Consider the following 25,272-nt stretch of genomic DNA (forward strand, 5'->3'; position numbering starts at 1 on the left):
TGAATCCTTGAGCCTTGAGAGGTTGTTCAATGAATTTGTTAACTGCACCTTGAAATGGGTTTGATGTGGATTCTGGCTGACTAACTAAATACTTGAAAGAAACATATTTTTCTCAGATTGATCACACACACTTTCACACCATCAACAAAATGAACAGTTGGGTGTGATTGGCTAAGAAAGGCTGAACTGATTCCCGAACCAGTAGAAACCCCGGCTTGATTCAAAGAGCTGGCATGGTTGTTCAGTCTGGGCTTATCATCCATTTCAAATTACTTAATGGTGGAGGTTAGGTCACTTAATGTTGTTGTATTTAGATTTGTGGTTCCTTTGATAGTGGTTACACTACTATACCACATGTAAGGCATTGAGTTTAACAACTTCCCGTTGATCTCAGAGAATTTAAAGTTACTACCAGCGCTTCCCATTTTGGTATTCAGGGCCTCAAATCTTTGTATGATAGAGGTAGCCGATTCTCCTTGAATGTGATTAAACATGTTGAACTAACCTTTCAACATTTCCTTTCTACTCTCCCTCATGTCCAAATTTCCCTTAAACTTCTCAACCAAGGCATCTTAAAGGCCTTTAATAGTTGTGTGTTCTCTTAGTTTTTTGAGCAATGTCAGTTGATAAACACACACTCAACATACCACAAGCCTTTTCATCATCAAGAATCAACTTCTTATCTTCATCAACATAACTTTCAAAAGGTATAGGAACTGGTCCAGTAGGAGAAGGTATGGTAGGTCTATGAAGTCTATTCTCAATGGATCTTAGAAGAAAAAGTCATTTATCCTTATGTAGTTCTTAAATCTCCATTTGAACTCCTCAAAGTTGCTGTCCCAATTAAGAAGTTTAGGTGGTTTGTTCGTGGTACCAGCTTCATTCTCAAACATTATATAATTCTTCAATTCAGGATCATGTGACATTTTGACAATCAGTAGATTAAAACAGATCAATCTTGAAAAGAAGTCAATTCTGTTGAAAGCACAACATGTAAACGAATCGAGTCGAGTAATACGAATCGAATCGAACACAAAGAATTGAATCGAATTCAACGAATAGAATTGAATTATGGGAACTCAATTCAATCGGTTTGAGGAATTCGATTCTATTGGTTTTGGAAAATCAATTCAATTGGCTTCAAAACCTAATTAGATTGGTCTCAAAACCCCGATTCAATTGGTTTTCAAAACACAATTCGATTGGATTTCAAAACATGATTCGATTCAAATTCTAGAGAGCACAAATCCCGCTTTTTACGTACGGATCTGACAACAAACACTCTTTACCACTTTTGAACCTTCAAACACCACAAGAAACTCGAAACACACTTTAACAAACCCTAAACACAACTTTTAACCAATTTTCAAGCTTACATTTACACTTTCTAAGCCGGAACCAACTTGTAACACTTGAATACACTTTCTTTTACAAGAACAGACCTCACAAACACTCAAACAGGAAAAAAATCAAAGGTTGAGACCCAAGAACCTCAACCAGTAGAGCCGAAAGCCCTGATACCAATTGTAGGTCCTACAGACGGGATCAAACAGCGTGTTCTTTGATTAACCTCACACCAAGCTAGCGGAAATCACTTATGCGTAATCGAGATCTTGGATCTTGTGTGTTTGTGTTTATTACCAGAAATAAAAGTTAAAGGGAGAGACATAGGAGAGAGTTGGTAAAAGGATAAGATTGTTTTTGACAAAAGGTTGGTTTAGCATCTATACGGTTCACCTTTTATAGGTGAACCATGCCATGCTCCCATCTATTATATCGGCCCAATGGGCTCTAAATACATGGCCTCGGGCCCAAACATTATTACAACATAAAAATAACAGCACCGTAATCACCCAGTAACAGTTCCACAGCCGAACTGTCACCCTATCCAAACACCAGTGGTGGTAGGCATCTGACTGCTGCAAGTTCAGTACTATCTGATGTAACGTCGATAAGTACTAGGTCATGTCCCTCCTCTCTTGGTTAATGTTAGCTATGGCTATCGAGTGGTCTATCACACGGTCAGTCAGGACAGCCATCCAAGAGTTGTTTCCTGCGTTTGGGAGGTCAGGGCGAGGGGTAGGTATACTCAATGAACGGGAAGATGAAGTATATATCCTAGGGCGTGAAGGTCCTCCCTGGTCATGGGTAGATCTGAATGGAATCGAGGTAGGGTCAATCGGGGTTACCCGAATACGAGCAGTCTGCCGGACTCGCGCAGTAGCTGAAGTCGTCGGCGACAGGTGTATAGGTGGAGTGGGTGATCGGGCTACTCTAGCAGGTGAACGATACTGACTGTTAACTTCGTCTTGATCCCTGCGTGGTGACCTGGGTGGCTAACTATCACATCAGTAGCCGGACAGATCAGGCACATTCCTGGGTAGCTCTCTACAGATAACTTCTTCTTCCACCTCTTCCTCTTCCTCCTCCGGCTCCTCTTCTGGATCCTCCTCTTCTGGATCCTCCTCTGATTCTTCTTCGGGATCCTCCTCTACAGATATTACCGGTTCTTCTTCCGGTACGTAGTCGTTATTTCTTGACATGACTTTGCACAAAGGTTAGTTATAAGAATAATATCTATTGCTATCGCTAACTATTGTCGAGGAGATTAATTAATTAAACCAAATTTAATATTAATTATATCAAAATATAATATTAGTTTAATTAAAATTTTAATTATTATTATTATTTAAATCAATACTGAATATAAATGAATATAATATTCATAGTAAAATTTACCGTCATCAACAGTATCATACGTACACGTATTCATACACCTTGTTTCACATAAGCACGTATGAGTGTTACATATATATATACTTTCACATTACCTTTTATACACATATGTTGCCACTTTTACCTAACCACACGTTCCGTGATTTCTCCCTGAATTCCCTCGTACAAGCAAGTCTGTTATTATGTTCCGGACCACAATAACTCACTTGCCCTACAAGTTCATCCCGACATCCATCAGTATATAATATTAATTTATTATTTAATTATTTTCCCAGAGTTAATCGAGCCTACGGTTATATTTTAGGTACCCTAAGGGATAACCTAAGCCTTTATAACCAATGGCTCTGATACCAACTTCTGTCACACCCCGACTAGCACAATGCGGAAGCGTAAAATGGGAATGTAACAGACACCTCTGGTATCAACACATTGTTTATAAATAAACATTACAAACTAATTTACATTATATTACATTTCTTCGTTCTATCATTGTTTTACAGTCTAGGTGGTACAAACAAAACTAGTTCGTTAACTAAACGTTCTTACTACTAACGCCATTGCTTCTATTCACATAGCATCAACCACACACTTCAGGCAAGTGACAGATCACCCAATCATTCCGATTTAGGTATACCTGAAAAGCAGTTTAAAACGGGTCAACTACTAGAGTTGGTGAGTTTCACGAGTTTCAAGAAAGCAGTAATGAGTATTCACAAGTCAACACTTGTAATCATGAAATAAGTATGTATGTAACTGATGTATGTGATGTAATTATGCTAAGCTACAGTGAAGCCTGGACTGTTCGTGCTGCGTGCTTCCATTTCCCACGCTCAATCAACCACTGTGGCCCCTTTCCGCCCGCAACATGCCCCGGTAGCTATGTCTAACACTACATAGCTGGTTCGTAAAAATATAATATGGACATGTGCAAACGGGATAATGTCTCAGCAACCGTGCTGGCCCCGTCTGGGTTTGTCAAACCAACAGTACTATTCACAAGCCACCGGCTCGAACTTAAGCACTGTGATCGTGGGGACTTTCGTGTGTTAGCACTTAGATAATTCACATCATTACATGTTTCAGATAAGTATATAGATATAAGCAAACATGCTTTTCACCCCAAAAGTTCGTAAAACAATTTAAAAGTGGGGTCATTAAACTCACGGTTTAGTAGATATTCAGTACTGTAACAGCTCGTGGTTTGTTCGGTCCGCTATCAGTAGTTCTTATAATCAATATTATAAAAATATTAATATTTTAGTATTATTATAATCTCAATACTAATCTGGGCTGTATAACTAATCTGGGTGTAGCTGGAAAGCTCAGAAAGTGACAATAGGCTTAGATTGTGATGTTGTTCAATGTCTGATACTCAAAACCGAACTTGGCTCAGATTCCCGTTTTTCCCAGCTGGGCCAAGTTGCTCGTTTACGCGTTCAGAAAACAGTTATGGGAAAATAAGCTTGAGTAAATGTATTGGTTAATAAAATGATTAAGTTATAAAGAAGGATCACCTATTAGGGTCCCGGATTAGCCACGGGGCCCGTTTCCGTTTATTTAGTTTGATTTGAGAAGAAACGCGCACAATCCACCCGGATTGTCCAGGTTTCACATAGAAAAGTTCGTTTTTACTTAATTAGTTCAAAAATATGATTTTTGATCACTCTTGGTGTTTTGATATTCCCGCAGATTCACTAGTCGCGAACTTGCTGGTTTTTATAAAAAACTAAATTTATTTAATATTCAAATTAGCATAATTAATTAACCGTTAATCATTAAATTATGAAAATTTAACCATTTATAAATTAAAATATGTATATTTTTATAAAAATATTTCTGGAATTTATTTACTGATTTATTAATTTATAAAAATTCATTTTATCAGCAATATTTCGCCTGAAAATCGTCCGTTTCACCAAAAAATTTCCAAAAATTCCACAAAAATTTCTGAATACTCAAATCATGTCCCAAAACAACCTGTATCAATTCCAGAAGGTAAGAATCTCATGCAATATTCTTTTCGGCCCAAATTCGGCTGTAAAAATTCACACGAACGCAAATAAACAAAACACCTTTAAACTTCTCCAAATGATCCCAAAATTCATATGTGATCAAAACACATCAAATCTGAGTTCCCAGAAAAATTTCATAATTTTTGAAGTTTTTTATTTATTTTTCCCAAATAAATGTCCCAATTCGGTAATAAATTAGCCAAATATTCTCGGATGGTCGAAAAATTACCAAATTTGAAAAGGGACTCATTGACATGGTCCCTGATTTCCCTGCAAAATTTCAAGTCCTAAAAATATGCACATAACAACCTTAACCTAAATAGCCCGTAAGCGAGTGTTTCGGCGTTACCTTAGCGGGTTTGGCTCGTTTCCGACTTTTTAATCAAGTTTTCAGGTTCTTGTGCTTCTAAGAAAGCTAGGTACAAGTCATATATCACAAACCAAGCAATTTTTCATCAACATTACAGCCCTTAACTTAGGGTTTCGGCTAGTGCACAAAAACGAACTTTTGAACCATAAAAACGCCGTTTCAACCCTTTATCCGTGTTTATGGCCAAAAAAACTATCAAAACAGGTTCCTTACTGTGTTTATGATCAAAACATGTTGGACCATTTTTAGGATTTTTACACGGTTAGGAATGAATTTTAGTAACCAAGACATGTTTTTATGGTATTAAACAAGTTTAAACAAGTACAAAAGCTACTTATTTAAGCTCCTTACCTTAGGGTTTAAAGGTTTTCTGGCTGGAGCAGAGTTGTATCCAGAGTTCTCAAGAAAATAATGTTGAAAATATCTTGGATCTAGTTTAAATGTGAAAGAATAAAAAGGGGGGTGGGGTGGCGGCTGCGGCCGGAGCTTCATGGGCTCATTTTGGGCCCATTTTGGCCCAAGTTTCTGATTTCTCAAGCCCAAATACGAAAATCCCGGTCCAAATTTAGTTCAGGTTCGGTTTTTGGCGCGAAAAACTTATCGGGTGCGTTAAACAACGCGAAAACAAGTGTTTTTCGGCTAGTTTTGTGTAAAATTATAAAAACATACTATATGTTTGTAAAAATCAAAAATATTTTCACGGATCGCTTAAAACATTTCAAATAAGTGTTTGGTAAGTCTTTTTCGGCTTAACGGATGATACAATGCTTGGTTTGTAACTAACTTTCGCGTTTAAATCTATAGCGGGTAGTTAAACGAGCATATTTTCGTTTAACTTGTTTGCTATCAAACTAAGACCATATTTCTAATATTTTAGCTTGTATAGATCGTATATCACTTATAGATGGCCCCCCAAGATATCTGGGTCATAACCCGACCCGTTCGGTTAATCGTTCGTTTGTTATGCAAAAGGCGTTTATTTGCTTAATCGATAAATACATACTGAGGTGTACCTTGTTTTCGCTCAAATGTCACATTCTCCACCCGTTAGAAAATTTCGTCCCCGAAATTTGAGTATTCAACTTTGTCCTTGTATGGAAACAAGTGCGGGTATTTCTTTTTTGAATTCAGATTTCCGCTCCCACGTGAATTCGGGTCCCCTTTGTGAATTCAATCGAACTTTTACTAGAGAGATTTTGTTTTGTCTTAATTGTTTTATTTTTCCCTCTAATATTTCCACCGGTTCTTCAACAAAATTCAGTTTTTCGTTTATGTTTAAGTCTTTTAATGGCACGATTTCGGTTTCGTCAGTAAGACACTTTTTCAGGTTCGAAACGTGAAAGACATCGTGAATAGAACTCAACTCCACAGGAAGTTTCAGTCAGTAAGCTACCGGACCTATCTTAGAAATGACTTCATATGGTCCAATGTATCGCGTGGCTAGTTTACCGGTTTTTCCGAATCGAATGACGCCTTTCCACGGGGATACTTTGAGAAAAACTTTGTCGCCTATTTCAAAGGATAACGGCTTTCTACGAACATCAGCGTAGCTTTTCTGTCGATCTCGGGCGATTTTCAATTTTCTTATTATTTTACGGATTTTGTCGGTGGTTTCTTAAATCAAGTCAGATCGTGTAATTTGGGTATCTCCAACCTCAGTCCAGCACAAGGGTGATCTACATTTCCGTCCGTACAGCGCTTCTTATGGTGCCGCTTGAATGCTACTGTGATAGCTATCGTTGTACGAAAATTCAACTAGTGGAAGATGTTGATCCCAGTTTCCACCAAAGTCTAGTACACAAGCTCGAAGCAAATCTTCTAAGGTTTGAATGGTTCGCTCAGATTGACCGTCGGTTTGGGGATGGTAGGTGGTACTTAGGTCAATTCGGGTTCCCAAAGCTTCTTGTACTGCTTGCCAGAAACGAGAGGTGAAATGGCTATCGCGATCAGAAATAATTGAAACGGGTACGCCGTGTCGGGATACGATTTCTTTGATGTAGATGTGAGCAAATTTTTCGGTTGTGTAAGTGGTTCGGATTGGAAGGAAGTGTGCGGACTTGGTTAATCGGTCAACTATCACGCATATTGCATCGTTTCCTCGGGAAGTTTTAGGCAGGTGTGTTACAAAATCCATGGTAATTTGTTTCCATTTCCATTGTGGTATTTCCTGTTGGTGCAACATTCCTGAAGGTTTTTGATACTCGGCTTTAACCCTCGCACAGGTTAAACATTTACTGACGTATGTAGCTATATCCTTTTTCATACCGGGCCACCAATAATACTCCTTCAAGTCCTTGTACATCTTATCTGTTCCAGGGTGAATGGAGTATTTGGACTTGTGGGCTTCGTCCATGATCAAATCACGCAGATTGCTGAAAGTGGGAATCCAAACTCGATTTTTGTAGTATAGAATTTCGTCAGTTCTTTCTTCAAAGTTTTGTTCGGTTCCATGCAAGTTTTCATTTTCCAAGTGATCTCCTTTTAGAGCTTTGTTTTGAGCAATACGAATTTTCCCGGTGAGACTGGTTTGGACGAGCATTCCAAGTGCTCGGACCCGTAGTGGTTTGATCCTTTCTTTTCTACTCAAAGCATCTGCTACTATGTTAGCCTTGCCTGGGTGGTATCGAATCTCACAGTCATAATCGTTCAACAATTCTATCCATCTCTTTTGCCTCATGTTTAACTCTTTCTGGTCAAAAATATGCTGTAGGCTCTTGTGGTCGGTGTATACTAGTACATTTGGTGCCATACAAATAGTGCCTCCAGATCTTAAGTGCAAAAATAACCGCGCCCAGTTCCAAATCATGGGTGATATAATTCTTCTCGTGCACCTTTAACTGTCGAGAAGCGTATGCTATGACTTTGTTTCTTTGCATAGTACGCACCCTAAACCTTTCCGGGACGCATCACAATAAACAACCAGATCATCAGTTCCCTCTGGAAGACTCAGTATCGGGGCCTGGCATAGTTTCTATTTTAGCAACTGAAAAGCCGCTTCTTGATCTTCTCCCCACACATAAGCACGATCTTTTTGAGTCAAAAGAGTTAAAGGTTGGGCTATGCTGGAAAAATTAGCAATAAAACGCCGATAATACCCAGCTAATCCCAAAAATTGGCGAATTTCTTTTGGTGACTTTGGGGCTTGCCAATTTTTGATGGCTTCAATCTTACTCGGGTCTACATGGATACCGTGTCGGTTAACAACGTGCCCTAGAAATTGTACGTCTTGTAGCCAAAATTCACACTTTGACAGCTTGGCATACAACTTTTCCTGCCTCAACAGTTCCAAAATAGTTCGTAAATGCTGCTCGTGTTCCTCATTGGTTTTCGAATATATCAAAATGTCATTAATAAACACGAACAAATTTGTCGAGGTACGGTTTACAAACTTGATTCATAAGATCCATGAAAACTGCGGGAGCATTAGTCAGTCCGAACGGCAAAACTAAGAATTCATTGTGGCTATAACGAGTTCGGAACGCCGTTTTTTAGACACGTCTTCCTCTTGGATTTTAACTTGATGGTAACCGGATTGAAGGTCAATTTTCGAGAAATAGTTTGCCCTTTGGAGTTGGTCAAACAAGTCATCTATTCGTGGAAGAGGGTGTCGGTTCTTGATGGTAACTTTGTTTAATTCCCGGTAATCGATGCACATTCTAAAACTTCCATCCTTCTTCTTTACGAACAATACCGGTGCTCCCCAAGGAGAATAACTGGGATGAATGAAACCCTTATCTAACAATTCCTGTAACTGGTTGGATAGTTCTTGCATTTCAGAGGGTGCCAACCGGTAAGGTGCCTTAGCAATGGGGGCTGATCCTGGGATTAAGTCAATACGGAATTCAACATGTCGGTTCGGTGGTAGTCCGGGTAAATCATCAGGAAAGACATCAGGGTATTCACGTACAACGGGAATCTCTTCTATGCGTTTCTCATCAAGGTTCTTTATAGTCACGTTTGCCAAGAATGCCATACAACCTTGGCGTAAACATTTCAACACTTTGAGATGAGACACGAGAGGTAAAATCGAACCAGACTTCTCTCCTTGTACTACAATTACCTCACCATTCGAAAAGAGAATTTTAACTGTCTTGTCGTTACACACAATCTCCGCCCTATACTTGGTTAACCAGTCCATGCCGACAATAACATCAAAACTTCCTAACTCTATCGGGAGCAGGTCAATAAGGAATGGATGGTCATTAAGAATAATGGAACAGTTTTGGATTATTTGGTTGAAAGTTATAGAGTTACCGTTAGCGAGTTCTATAGTATAGGGATTTGTTAGTTCACTAATTGGCATGTTACACAGGGATACAAAACTAGTGGAAACAAAGCTTCTATCGGCACCATTATCAAATAACACAGAAGCATATTGATCAGAAACAGCAAATGTACCTGTTACTACGTTCGGGTCTTGTCGTGCTTCTCCTGACCCAATAACAAATGCGCGTCCTCTAGGCGCACCAGAAGTCGATGCTTGGTTTCGACCGGTGACTGCTCCTCGATTCAGCTTGGGGCAGTCCCTTCTAAAGTGCTCCGTGCTCCCACATTCAAAACAAGCACGACGATTCACTACAGTTGAGTTTTGCTGAGCTGGATGCTGACGAATTGGTTGTGGTCTCGATAGTTGGGGATGACGGGGTTAGGTTGTCTTGGCTGGTCGGTTTACAATCTCCATACCCATTCGGCAATTAGGACCACCATTGTGTCCAGTCCTTCCACACCTTTGACATATTATTGGTCTACACTCACCCACATGATGAAAATTACATTTATCACATTTAGGCCACGGTCCCTTGTACCTGTCTCGTTTCACCTCAGAACTACTCATGACATAATTTTGTATTGTTGGGCGTGCACGTTTATTTGCTGGCCTTCCTTGTGATCCTGATCCATAATTGGTTCGCTTCATACCTGATGATTCCCCGGCCATTCTCAACACTCCGCTTCTTACCAAGTCAAAAGTCACAATGCCGGCTTGAGTCACGGCATTCTCAAATGATGTATGGCCAATAGAGTTCACCAAACTCCTCACTTCTAGGGCTAAACCCCAAATATAACGTTCAACTCGTTTATCTTCAGGAGTTACTAACCATGGTACTAAACGGGCCAATTCATTGAAGCGGTTCGTGTATCCCAAATGATCCGCTCCTTTCATCTCCAAACTCCAGAGTTCGTGTTCCAATCTTTGAATTTCGTTCCTTGGGCAGAAATGTTCCAACATCAGTGTTTTGAGTTCAGCCCATGTCATGCGATTCACCGTATCTTGACCTTTTATCTGTACCGTAGTGTTCCACCACATTAACGCGTGATCAGTAAAAGTAGAAGCAACATACTTGACTATGTTTTCCGGTGGACAATTACTAATATTGAGAACATATTCAGTTTTCTAGATCCACTTGATTAATCCGTTTGGCCCTTCAGTGCCCTTGAAATCAATCGATTTACAGGCCATAAAGTTTTTGATCGAATATTCCCTTCGAGGGGTATTAGGGTTGTTATTGTTATTGTTTGGGGTTGGTGGGGGATTATTGTTGTTGACATTATTTGCATCAGGTGGGGGATTATTTGCATTGGTAGGGGCATTTGTATTAGGTGAGGGATTGTTATTTGTAACTGTTTCAGTGTTGGTTGGGGGAGCATTATTGTTTTGTTGTTGGTTTGTTTGCATATTTGCGTTTACACCGGCAGTTACTTGTGTTACGATAAGCGGAATTACTGCCTGCATTTGCCGAGCAATCATCTCGGCTATTTTTGCCTCAGTCATAGGGTTTGCTTTCTTTGGGGCCATTCTATAATGGTAAACGAGTATAAGCCAATTAGTACTAATTCCAGTCTTCGGCACTGTGTAATAAAAATCACAATAAAAGTTGTACAGGTACACCAGAGAACATACTGACATTTCACAAATTGTTCTGTACATTAATATCAAAAAGTACATAGACTTAGCCTGATAAAGGCCAGTGCTTGGATGTATATATCAAAATCTGTCACTAAGTGACGGTTAGACTTAACCCTATAAGGGTCAGTGCTTGTAACAATGTGCCCCATGTTAACATAACATACTACTATATACATACATGGAGTATCAAAAGATCATGTACACATAATTGTAATATTCCGCATCTATCCATACAGACGATAAGCTAGCCACAAACATAAAAATAACAGCACCGTAATCACCCAGTAACAGTTCCACAGCCGAACTGTCACCCTATCCAAACACCAGTGGTGGTAGGCATCTGACTGCTGCAAGTTCAGTACTATCTGATGTAACGTCGATAAGTACTGGGTCATGTCCCTCCTCTCCTGGTTAATGTTAGCTATGGCTATCGAGTGGTCTATCACACGGTCAGTCAGGACAGCAATCCAAGAGTTGTTTCCTGCGTTTGGGAGGTCAGGGCGAGGTGTAGGTATACTCAATGAACGGTAAGATGAAGTATCTATCCTAGGGCGTGAAGGTCCTCCCTGGTCATGGGTAGATCTGAATGGAATCGAGGTAGGGTCAATCGGGGTTACCCGAATACGAGCAGTCTGCCGGACTCGCGCAGTAGCTGAAGTCGTCGGCGACAGGTGTATAGGTGGAGTGGGTGATCGGGCTACTCTAGCAGGTGAACGATACTGACTGTTAACTTCGTCTTGATCCCTGCGTGGTGACATGGGTGGCTAACTATCACATGGACAGATCGGGCACATTCCTGGGTAGCTCTCTACAGATAACTTCTTCTTCCACCTCTTCCTCTTCCTCCTCCGGCTCCTCTTCTGGATCCTCCTCTTCTGGATCCTCCTCTGATTCTTCTTCGGGATCCTCCTCTACAGATATTACCGGTTCTTATTCCGGTACGTAGTCGTTATTCCTTGACATGACTCTGCACAAAGGTTAGTTATAAGAATAATATCTATTGCTATCGCTAACTATTTTCGAGGAGATTAATTAATTAAACCAAATTTAATATTAATTATATCAGAATATAATATTACTTTTATTAAAATTTTAATTATTATTATTATTTAAATCAATACTGAATATAAATGAATATAATATTCATAGTAAAATTTACCGTCATCAACAGTATCATACGTACACGTATTCATACACCTTGTTTCACATAAGCACGTATGAGTGTTACATATATATATACTTTCACATTACCTTTTATACACATATGTTGCCACTTTTACCTAACCACACGTTCCGTGATTTCTCCCTGAATTCTCTCGTACAAGCAAGTCTGTTATTATGTTCCGGACCACAATAACTCACTTGCCCTACAAGTTCATCCCGACATCCATCAGTATATAATATTAATTTATTATTTAATTATTTTCCCAGAGTTAATCGAGCCTACGGTTATATTTTAGGTACCCTAAGGGATAACCTAAGCCTTTATAACCAATGGCTCTGATACCAACTTCTGTCACACCCCGACTAGCACAATGCGGAAGCGTAAAATGGGAATGTAACAGACACCTCTGGTATCAACACATTGTTTATAAATAAACATTACAAACTAATTTACATTATATTAAATTTCTTTGTTCTATCATTGTTTTACAGTCTAGGTGGTACAAACAAAACTAGTTCGTTAACTAAACGTTCTTACTACTAACGCCTTTGCTTCTATTCACATAGCATCAACCACACACTTCAGGCAAGTGATAGATCACCCAATCATTCCGATTTAGGTATACCTGAAAAGCAGTTTAAAACGGGTCAACTACTTGAGTTGGTGAGTTTCACGAGTTTTAAGAAAGCAGTAATGAGTATTCACAAGTCAACACTCATGAAATAAGTATGTATGTAACTGATGTATGTGATCTAATTATGCTAAGCTACAGTGAAGCCTGGACTGTTCGTGCTGCGTGCCTCCATTTCCCACACTCAATCAACCACTGTGGCCCCTTTCCGCCAGCAACATGCCCCGGTAGCTATGTCTAACACTACATTGCTGGTTCGTAAAAATGTAATATGGACATGTGCAAACGGGATAATGTCTCAGCAACCGTGCTGGCCCCGCCTGGGTTTGTCAAACCAACAGTACTATTCACAAGCCACCGGCTCGAACTTAAGCACTGTGATCGTGGGGACTTTCGTGTGTTAGCACTTAGATAATTCACATCATTACATGTTTCAGATAAGTATATAGATATAAGCAAACATGCTTTTCACCCCAAAAGTTCGTAAAACAATTTAAAAGTGGGGTTATTAAACTCACGGTTTAGTAGATATTCAGTACTGTATCAGCTTGTGGTTTGTTCGGTCCGCTATCAGTAGTTCCTATAATCAATATTATAAAAATATTAATATTTTAGTATTATTATAATCTCAATACTAATCTGGGCTGTATAACTAATCTGGGTGTAGCTGGAAAGCCCAGAAAGTGACAATAGGCTTAGGTTGTGATGTTGTTCAATGTCTGATACTCAAAACCGAACTTGGCTCAGATTCCCGTTTTTCCCAGCTGGGCCAAGTTGCTCGTTTACGCGTTCAGAAAACAGTTATGGGAAAATAAGCTTGAGTAAATGTATTAGTTAATAAAATGATTAAGTTATAAAGAAGGATCACCTATTAGGGTCCCGGATTAGCCACGGGGCCCGTTTCCGTTTATTCAGTTTGATTTGAGAAGAAACGCGCACAATCCACCCGGATTGTCCAGGTTTCACATAGAAAAGTTCGTTTTTACTTAATTAGTTCAAAAATATGATTTTTGATCACTCTTGGTGTTTTGATATTCCCGCAGATTCACTAGTCGCGAACTTGCTGGTTTTTATAAAAAACTAAATTTATTTAATATTCAAATTAGCATAATTAATTAACCGTTAATCATTAAATTATGAAAATTTAACCATTTATCAATTAAAATATGTAGATTTTTATAAAAATATTTCTGGAATTTATTTACTGATTTATTAATTTATAAAAATTCATTTTATCAGCAATATTTCGCCTGAAAATCGTCCGTTTCACCAAAAAATTTCCAAAAATTCCACAAAAATTCCTGAATACTCAAATCATGTCCCAAAACAACCTGTATCAATTCCAGAAGTTAAAAATCTCATGCAATATTCTTTTCGGCCCAAATTCGGCTGTAAAAATTCACACGAACGCAAATAAACAAAACACCTTTAAACTTCTCCAAATGATCTCAAAATTCATATGTGATCAAAACACATCAAATCTGAGTTCCCAGAAAAATTTCATAATTTTTGAAGTATTTTAGCTATTTTTCCCAAATAAATGTCCCAATTCGGTAATAAATTTGCCAAATATTCTCGGATGGTCGAAAAATTACCAAATTTGAAAAGGGACTCATTGACATGGTCCCTGATTTTACTGAAAAATTTCAAGTCCTAAAAATATGCACATAACAACCTTAACCTAAATAGCCCGTAAGCGAGTGTTTCGGCTTTACCTTAGCGGGTTTGACTCGTTTCCGACTTTTTAATCAAGTTTTCAGGTTCTTGTGCTTCTAAGAAAGCTAGGTACAAGTCCTATATCACAAACCAAGCAATTTTTCATCAACATAACAGCCCTTAACTTAGGGTTTCGGCTAGTGCACAAAAACGAAATTTTGAACCGTAAAAACGCCGTTTCAACCCTTTATCCGTGTTTATGGCCAAAAAAACTATCAAAACAGGTTCCTTTCTATGTTTATGATCAAAACATGTTGGACCATTTTTAGGATTTTTACACGGTTAGGAATGATTTTTAGTAACCAAGACATGTTTTTATGGTATTAAAGAAGTTTAAACAAGTACAAAAGCTACTTATTTATGCTCCTTACCTTAGGGTTTGAAGGTTTTCTGGCTGGAGCAGAGTTGTATCCAGAGATTTCAAGAAAATAATGTTGAAAATATCTTGGATCTAGTTTAAATGTGAAAAAATAAAAAGGGGGTGGGGTGGCGGCTGCGGCCGGAGCTTCATGGGCTCATTTTGGGCCCATTTTGGCCCAAGTTTCTGATTTCTCAAGCCCAAATACGAAAAGCCTGGTCCAAATTTAGTTCGGGTTCGGTTTTTGGCGCGAAAAACTTATCGGGTGCGTTAAACAACGCGAAAACAAGTGTTTTTCAGCTAGTTTTGTGTAAAATTATAAAAACATACTATATGTTTGTAAAAATCAAAAATATTTTCACGGATCGCTTAAAACATTTCAAATAAGTGTTTGGTAAGTCTGTTTCGGCTTAACGGATGATACAATGCTTGGTTTGTAACTAACTTTCGCGTTTAAATCTATAGCGGGTAGTTAAACGAGCATATTTTCGTTTAACTTGTTGCTATCAAAATAAGACCATATTTCTAATATTTTAGCTTGTATAGATCGTATATCACTTATAGATGCCCCCCCGGGATATCTGGGTCATAACCCGACCCGTTCGGTTAATCGTTCGTTTGTTATGCAAAAGGCGTTTATTTGCTTAATCGGTAAATACATACTGAGGTGTACCTTGTTTTTGGCTCAAATGTCACACCATGTTAACCTCAACACACCCCATGTTAACAAAAACAAGAGGAAAAGAGAAAATAGAAGATTCTGAAGCTCAATATGGCCATGTTTAACCTAAACATGCCCATGTTGAAATTACAAGAGAAAAATAAAAAAATTGGACTCTTCTTGACTCACCACGGTCGTGTTTAGACTCACCACGGCCGTGTTCACTCTCCTGCTGTATCATTGGACAACGGGAATTAATTACAACAAGACAAAAAGGTCACCACGGCCGTGCCCAACTCACCACGGTCGTGTTAAGGAACCAAGTTCAGCCTATAAATTGAATGTTCATCCCTCACATTCAATACAACCATCTACACCTTAAATCACATTAAATTCTCTCCAAACACCTCCCCTCTCCACTATTAATAAGAGAATTGTTCCATTCATCCAACCTTTGAAGATCAAGAACATTAAGCTCTTGGAAGAAGTCACTAGCATCAAATATTAGTCATATAAATTGGTTAGATTGTTTTAGCTTGATCAAGTTTGTATCTATTACTTTGATGTATAAAATTATGTTTACTATTGGCTAAACTTTCATAGTATCTTCTTGATTTATAATGAATCTTAATTGAAGTTTAATAATATTGGTTAAACATGAGATTGGTTTATAGTAAGTAAAGGTGATGTTGTAATTATCACTTCATGAGGAATGTTTAAATACCCTTAAAAGATACCCCAAGTCCCAAGCTTGACGATAAGCTGAGGAATTGCTAGTCTGGTGAGGCCTTGGTTATAAACTTTAAAAGAGATACCAAATACTAAGCTTAATGATAAGCGGGGGAACTACCATTTTGTAAGGGCTTGTTTGAGAAAAAAACATAAATCGTAATATGAGCATGGATCAAATGAAGTATTAGTAGTAATTGATCATCTTAAAATGGGAACTATTGACAATGTTGTGAAAACGGATTGTTGATGTTCATCTACTAAATTTGGTTAATTACTTGTCAAGTGTGTGTAGAACATAACCTATTTTAAACAACTCTTGGGAGATTATTAAATGAGTTCTATAATTATTCAAGAGTTTGTGGGTTAATACTTGATAACTCAAGGTTGATCCTTTACAACTTAACTAATCTTAACTGGTATTTTAAGTATAATATAAAGGTTATTTTTACTAAAATATCAAGGACAATTCACTTAGTAATTTAAAGGATTGCATCATCTTTAAAGTTAGTTATCTTATAAATACTTATTATGAACCACTTGCTTACATAAAATGATATTTTAGTTTAGATCATGAAGTTATACCTATCTCTTTATTTAATTATCATGGAATAACATGACTTGGAAACAAGGCGTTATTCCCATATTTAATCACCATAGCAAGCTCACATCACATGTTTACCAAATAATTGTTAAACCAAGTTAAGAGGAGTTATAACCAAGATGATACAGTTCTATCCTTGATCATCTCTATAAAAATATAAAAACACAAAAATATTGTCTTTAATTTTGCTTTTAAATTTCTTTTTAAAACTTATTTATCAACCCAAAACCACTATGGTTTTTGTTGAGTTGGATATTCACAAAGGAAGATTGGAATCTTCTCAACCTCTTCAAAGAATCGGTTAAGTATGGACTACGAGCAAGCTTGGACATTCGAGCATGATTTCACTACCTCGAGCACGGTGTCTTTTGGATATAAGACTTACTTCAGTGAATTCTTCTAAGTGTTGAAGGCTTCGAGCAAGCTACACTTCATCAAGCAAGAGTGTTCTTCATCGAGTATGGATTGCCAATCGAGCAAACATCTTGATCAATCCAGCTTAAACCAAGTGTTCCAAGCACAGTGGTGGGTCGAGCATGGATTCAATAAAGAAGATATCAAATGTTCTAAGTATAGACTTCAAGCATGGTTTAGTCCCGAGCAAGCTTTACATTCGAGTATGTTGAATATTGTTCTCAATAAGTCACTAAGGCAGGATTGAAGATATCTAGAAGAACATGCTTGCTCGAGGGACTTAATCAAGCAAAGCAAGGATTAGTCAAGAAGGTTGAAGTATGCTGGAGGAGAATATTTTCTATCTGAAAATATTTTAAGTAAAGTCTACTCGAAGACTTGTATCGAGCATGTTGTGCATATCAAGTCTGCTCGACCAAGACATATCATACTCGAAGACTTATTTACACTTGTATTATTTTGTCATTCATTATGTAATGATTAGGGTATTCTAGAAGGAATGTCAGGGCCTATAAATAGTGTTCTAGGTTTCTATAATTGTAAGCATGGATAAGGAACAGAATACGAGAGCACAAACATCTGAGCGAATATTCCTTTTGTGTTTTCCTCATACCGTCGCCGTTGCCTTCACGAAACCCTACACATTCCTTTCACCGTTCCATTAATGATATATTTAATATAGTGAATCTTTGTATTTGATTATTGTTCTTACTGATTATCTTTTGCTATTTCATACCTTAACTCCCATCCCTTGAATATACCGATTTCGCTGAGATTTTCAAGAGGCCTTTGGGTTTATTAGATCCGTGTGTTTTTGCCAACCTACAAAGGTTTGTACCAGGTTCGGTCCTGACAAGTGTTATCAGAGCTTTGGAAGCTCACTGAAGGCCACGGGACTGAAGGTTTTGAGATAAAGGTTGAAGCTTGGAAGAGTTAAAGGGTTGCTGAGTCCAGATCTGAAGAAATGGATGATCAAGAAGTATCTACGAACAATATCAAGGTTGCTTGGATAAGAAAACTTCATAAAGTGGAAAGTATTATTTGACGCCGCCCTAAACTACAATGACACCGACCCATGGAACTCAATCTGAGATGGACAATATATTCCTTCCCAAGCAGCAAACAACAATGCCACTATTGAAAGACAAATGAAGAAACGAGATGACAAGGCGTTGTCAATGCTGAAACTGGGTCTCTCATGGGAAATATTGACCAGTGTGAATCACCACAAGACTGCAAAGGAGATGTACGGTGCGGTTATTGAAATGTTTGAAGGAAATGTTGAGCTAAGAGATATAAAGAAAGACAGTTTGAAACAACAACTTGACCGATTCAAGTTCAAAGAAGGTGAAAGATTGAAATCAGTTTTACAAAGGTTTATGACTATTGTTAACGAAATCAGAACCACTGATTTACAAATCTCTAACTTCGAACTGAACAAGAAATTACAGTCTTCTTTGTCTGGCAAATGGTATACTACAAGAAAGTTTATAAAAGAAAAGGTGAATTTTCCCAACTTCAAGTTGGTTGATGTTATATCATTTCTGCAAGTTGCTGAGCATGAGATGATTTAGAACCATATGATGTGAGAAGAGAAGCCCAGTTTTCCAGTGTAAATACACTAGTTGCACCAATGGGCAATCTCTCTATCAAATCTTAGCAACAGCCAATTATGGAAGAGCCATCTAAAACAGGCTCAATGTATGGAGGAAGCCAGTCAAGATTCAATATTCAAATGATTGAAGACAATGATTGTGCATCAACAGCAAGTGGACGTCCTCCATATGTTCAGAATTCAGGATAAGGGACTGACTATCAGGCACTGTTTTCCATGTTCACAGACTCTTATAATGCTTTTGTGGCAAAGAACCTGATTCATACACGTGTGCAAGATAACTTAGAACAAATTGATGCAGATGATCTTGAAGACATGGATCTTAAGTGTTAGGCTGCCATGTTGGCTGTGAGAAGTAAGAGGCTATACAATAGGACTGGAAAATCAACCATTTCTGGACCTAATGAAAGAATTGGATTTGACAAGTCAAAAGCTATCTGCTACAATTGCCAACAGCCAGGACACTTTGCAAGAGAATGCAATGAACCTAAGGAGTTTGGAAACCAAATGAATTAGAATCAATTTTACCAGAACCAACATCAGAATTATCAAGGGATTCAACAGAGAAATCAGCCCATGAACCATAATCCCTATCAACATCAAAACAAGCCCCAACAACAACAAACCCTGCCTCAGCAAAGAAACAACCTAGCCTCTCAAAATAACTTAAGAAAATCCTAAGTTTTTCTCTCGAGTATACTCTGTTTCGAGCAAACCTCTAAATGAACAGTTCTCAAAAATTACTAAACCATTTCATTTGGAAGCAAATCGAGAACGATTGGGATAAGTATTCAAGTACAATGGGAGACAGCTGTTCTTTTGGCTGTATGCTCGAGCAGAGGAGGTACATTTAATTCAAATTATATGACAACTGTAGTGCACTAGACGACAAATCGAGGTTGTACTATCCAAACGTTAGGTATAAAAGGGGGACTTAGAAAATTTTCTAACCATTTCATTTCGCTCTTTCAACCTAAAACAAAACCCTTTGCTCGTACCTCCCCTGCTCGCTCCAAATACTCATTAGTGCTCAATACTTACTCGAATATAGCCATTAGCTCTGTTTCGAATTTGGTAAGATATCGATTATCGATTACTATATCTCCGAGTGTCGAAATTAGGGATTCTATTGTTCTTTTACTAACTGTTCAGTTGATTTGTGCAGGTTCGCAAACTGTTATGGAACAGAACTGATGGCAATGAGGTTCGAACCTAAGCACAATATGTGCGCCCGTTTAGAAGTAGATGATGAAAACAAGGAGTTGCAGTTCATAATCAACTTTCTCAATAACTCCAATCTATGGGTAGCACTAACAGAGAATCCAATCATCTATAGAAATCATATCACCGATTTTTGGGGTTCTACCGTATACATGGATGATGTGAATGAGAAAAGAATTGAAGCATCTGTTTTGGGTCAAGATATTGAAATAACTGAAGCATCCATCTAGGAAGCACTGCAACTAAACGTCAATCATGATACGCAGATTCTATATTCAACCCCAAGACTGTTAAGAATATTCCAAGAGATGCTTGGTTATCAAGGAGTTGTTCATGAAGGTCAATTTCAAAAAGGAAGTTTTCCTTTGACATACATATTTTTGATCCACCATGTCATTCAATCTCTATCACCAAGAAGAGGAACATGGACTCTTCTGAGTAGAGAGCTGGCTTCAATGACTGTTGCTATATTATTTAACCAACCATTCAACTTTTCAAGATACATATTCAATGGTTTGGTTAGTAATGCTGAGAAAGAGGAGAATCAGAGATTTCTGATGTATCCTAGGTTCTTACAGATTCTGATCAATAGATTTTTGCAAGATTTGAACTTAGCTGGAGAACCCTTAAGACTGCAAGATCCAAACATTTACAAAAGAATAAAGGCAGCAAGGAGTCAGTTTGTTGAAAATGCAGACTTGGACATTTTTCCATGGCTATTAAATGAAAACATTGAGATTATGGAAGTGCCAGCCTCCCCTAGACAGAGTGATGATGAAGACGAGGAGAGTGATAGTGATGAAGAATCTGATGATGATGATAATCACAATAATGGTGCTGATGGTGCAGATAATGAAATTGTGGTTGTTGAACCACAGGCAGATTAGGTGATAAATGAGCCTGTTATAGCTCAGATTGACCATGTAGCACACAATGATGAACGAATGGGTCTTAAAAGTAGAGATTAATGAACCAGCGGTTGAACCAGTCGGTCGTGAAATGGTGGTGTTTTTAATCCAGAACCTGAGGTGCAAATTGAGAATATGGAGGTTAATGATGAACCAACTGCAAAAGTTGAAGAAATAAATGAAGAACCAAGTGTGAGTGCTAGTGCAGAGCCAAATGTGCAAATGGATGATGATGTTTTCATTGATAATGTGATCTCTGATGTCGCTGGCAACATTCAAAAGTTTAAACCACCAAATTCCCCAGATCTAGTTGAAGATAAAGATGATACATCCTCACGAGGGTCAGAACCAGCCCATGATTTGGTGCAAGCATCCCCTACCACTACTGAACCACTTCTTTCAAGTCCTGAACCAGTTCAAGATACAACGCTCCCAACACCACCTACATCACCAATCAATGAACCAATTCAAGATACAATAATTCCCACACCACCAATTTCACCAACACAAGAACCCATAGAGAAACAATTGTCCCTACACCAGCAGCCTCACCATTAACAGAGCCAACTCAACCTATACCCATACCCATAACCCAAGACATTCAAGACAAAACTGAAACATACAAAGTACCATCGCTTGAAACTTCTTCGATTGAACCTTATTCTGAGCCTGACTTCAAGCCTACCCAAGAAACACCACCCTTAAGTCTAAATATTTATGACATTATCACTGAAAATGCAGAATTGGAGTTTGAGAATATTATGCTTAAAGAGAAAAATGCCTTTTTGGAAAGAAAGAACATGGCCTTAGAACAAGTTCTGCAACATGCCTTACAAAGAATTCAAGCCCTGGAGCAGTCTGAGGTTGAGAAGACCCTTATCGGAGAGTTCTTGCAATTGGCTCGAAAGCTCTTGTATTTAAGACGGTGCAAGACGATAGGGTGCTTTAGCAACGGGATTAGCTCCAGGTACGAGATCAATGCGAAACTCGACTTGACGAATAGGAGGAAGTCCAACAACATCATCGGGAAAGACGTCGGGGAAATCGCTGTACCACCCGTCAACTTCCGGTTCAATGATTTTGCGCGTGTAAAGTATGTATAACTCTCGGGACTTAACCGACATTTCTCGGAAGCCTTTACGTCATCCTGGTACGTTAAAGAACTTAACTTTTCCTTCCATTTGCCTTACACTTCAATTGGGAGGGGCCAGGACGTAAGATTTTTGTATTATAATAATTAACAAAACCCTAAACCCCTCTCCCCCTTGCAGTCCCGATCGGTGCAGCCAAGAACACCCCCTTCTTTTCTTCGATTTTTGTGTCATTCCAAGGCATCTAGAAGTGATTCAAGGTATGTACTACAATCCCCAACACTCCTTTCGTCCAATCCTAGTCGTTTCGATGCTCAATTTTGTCCATTTGTTTCGTATGGTAGATTTCGGGTTGAGGGTTCAATTGACCAGCTTCCCGCGGATAAAAGTTAGAGTTTTTGGTGTAGAAAGATTCCCAGGTATGGCACATACATCATATTAAAATTTCGTGGTCATTGGAGGTGTTTAGGTCGGTCAATTGATTTTAGTTCGAAAACTAGGGTTTATCGGGTGTAGAATCGTCAATTGTTGAGTTTGATACGTTAATCGATTTAGTGACCAACCGAATCAGTTTTCACAGCCCTAGGGGGGGGGGGTATAAGGGCTGTGGAAAAATTAATTTTTTTAATACTCGGGGCTGAATTGGTTGGTGATTTATCAATCGAGTCGGTTGTGCGCGAATTGTTGTTTAAACGTTAAAGTGAGTGTTGTAAAATGGAACCGCCACCCATATCGATCGTGTGGTATGTTTATGATAAATGAGCAGGTTATGATGGGAATTTGGTCCATTTGGGGCTGATTTGCTTGACAATTGATTTAAGAACTTAGTTCGCGCGTATTCGACTCGATTGGCTTGCAAGCGGGTAAATTGTACATCATGGTTAACCCCGATCATGATAGTAGGGTGGGTTCGGTTAGTTGAAAGGTCTTAGGGGCTGAGGTAAAGTAAATTAGTATGGGCTAGGCCTTGGGCCAAAACAATTGGGCTTGGATGGTCAGGGCAAGGGCCTTCAACATCTCCAAGAAGGAGGCGAAGGATGATGTGGATGTCATTTCAGGTACTTTTCCTTATTTAGTTTTTATTCCACCGTTAGGATTTCTGAATTCGTTGAAATCGTTTGTGATGATCATGTAGCTAAGCAGTAGTATAATATTATCCTAGGTACCTTTTTACTTGATGAATTACGGGCGTCAGTCTTATTTGATTCGGGCGCCAGTAGAAGTTTTGTGTCCACCACTTTCTGTTCTTCGTTGAGTAAATCTCCGGAGCGCGTAGTCGATGAGTTTGAGGTTGAGGTCGCCGTAGGAAAATCCGTGTCCGTGTCTCGGGCTATTTAGGGTTGTTCCATCGAGTTGTCTGGGTATAGATTTCCGGTGCGATTGTATTAGATGCCGCTTGGTTGTTTCGATGTGGTGCTCGGGATGGATTGGCTCGCGAGTGTTGATGCTCAGATCATTTTTGGTCAGAAACTCGTTCGTTTAAGGGCCCCGGATGGGACTCAAATTACGGTCTTCGGTGATCGGAATGTTGCGACGCCACATATTATATCCATGCTTAAGGCGGGAAAGTTGATGCAGCGGGGGTGCGGGGCGTATCTGGCGTATGCTATAAACGTAAACACCGAGGTGGCTACTGCTGGTGATGTTCCTATTGTTCGGGATTTCCCGGATGTATTTCCAGATGATTTGTCAGATGTGCCGCCAGATCGCGAGGTTGAGTTCCAGATAGACCTTGTACCGGGCGCCAAAGCCGTTGCCCGATCTCCTTACCGCCGAGCGCCGAATGAAATGAAGTAACTTATGGCTCAGTTGGAAGACTTGCTCGATAAGGGATTTATTTGACCAAGCATCTCACCTTGGGGTGCCCCAGTCCTGTTCGTTAAAAAGAAGGACGGTAGCATGCGGATGTGCATTGACTATCGTGAATTGAACAAGATCACTGTTAAAAATCGGTACCCTCTCCCAAGGATTGACGATTTATTTGATCAGCTCCAAGGAGCTAGTTGGTTCTCGAAGATCGACCTTAGGTCCGGGTATCATCAGTTGAAGATTCGGGAGGAAGATATTCCTAAGATTGCCTTCGGCACTCGTTATGGGCATTATGAATTTCTTGAGATGTCTTTCGGTTTGACCAACGCACCGGCTGTGTTCATGGATCTTATGAACCGGGTGTGTAGGCCGATGCTCGATCGTTCGGTTATTGTGTTCATCGACGACATTCTTGTGTACTCTAAAAGTGAATCCGATCACGCCGGTCATCTCATGGAAGTGTTGGAGGCTCAGTTCTTGGGTCATGTTATTAACCCGAGTGGCATTTTGGTTGACCCGCAAAGGTGGAAGCCATAAACGGATGGGACTCTCCTAAGCCTCCGTCCGAAATTCGTAGTTTTCTGGGCTTGGCGGGGTATTACCGCCGCTTCATTCCCGATTTTTCGAAAATCGCTTCGTCAATGACCAAGTCAACTAAGAAGAATGTTAAGTTCGTTTGGGGTAAGGAGCAGGAGGAGGCTTTTCTCGAGTTGAAGAACAGATTGACGCATGCCCCGATTTTAGCTTTACCCGATGGCACCGATGACCAGGTGGTTTATTCTAATGCCTCTTATCAGGGGCTTGGGTCTGTTCTGATGCAGCGAGGTCGAGCCATGGCGTATGCCTCGCGGCAATTAAAGCCTCACGAGGCGAATTATCCTACTCACGATTTGGAGCTTGCGGCCGTTGTGTTTGCGCTTAAGTTATGGCGGCGTTATTTGTACGGTGTTACTTGCGTTATCTATACCGATCATAAGAGTTTAAAGTATTTCTTCGAACAAAAGGAACTGAATATGCGCCAGCGTTGATGGTTGGAGTTGATTAAGGATTATGATTTGGAGATTATGTACCATCTAGGTAAGGCTAACGTGGTGGCTAACGCGTTGAGCCGGAAGGAGACACCGAAGCCGATTCGTGTAAAATCTTACCAGCTTATCCTTAAACCCAATATTTGAAGAAAATAGCCAGTGTTCAGAATGAGGCTTTGCAAGTGGAATGGATTATGTCTGAACGTGTTTGGGGTTAGGAGAAATTGTTGGAAGACGTCGGTGACGGGGTGAAGTATAAGGATGGTCGTTTATGGGTACCGAAGTATGGGGGATTCAGA

Source organism: Bidens hawaiensis, unplaced genomic scaffold, assembly GCF_021521415.1.
Source record: "Bidens hawaiensis isolate Kalapana, Puna unplaced genomic scaffold, B.hawaiensis_p1.1 tig00013688_1, whole genome shotgun sequence".
In the NCBI taxonomy this organism is placed as follows: Eukaryota; Viridiplantae; Streptophyta; class Magnoliopsida; order Asterales; family Asteraceae; genus Bidens; species Bidens hawaiensis.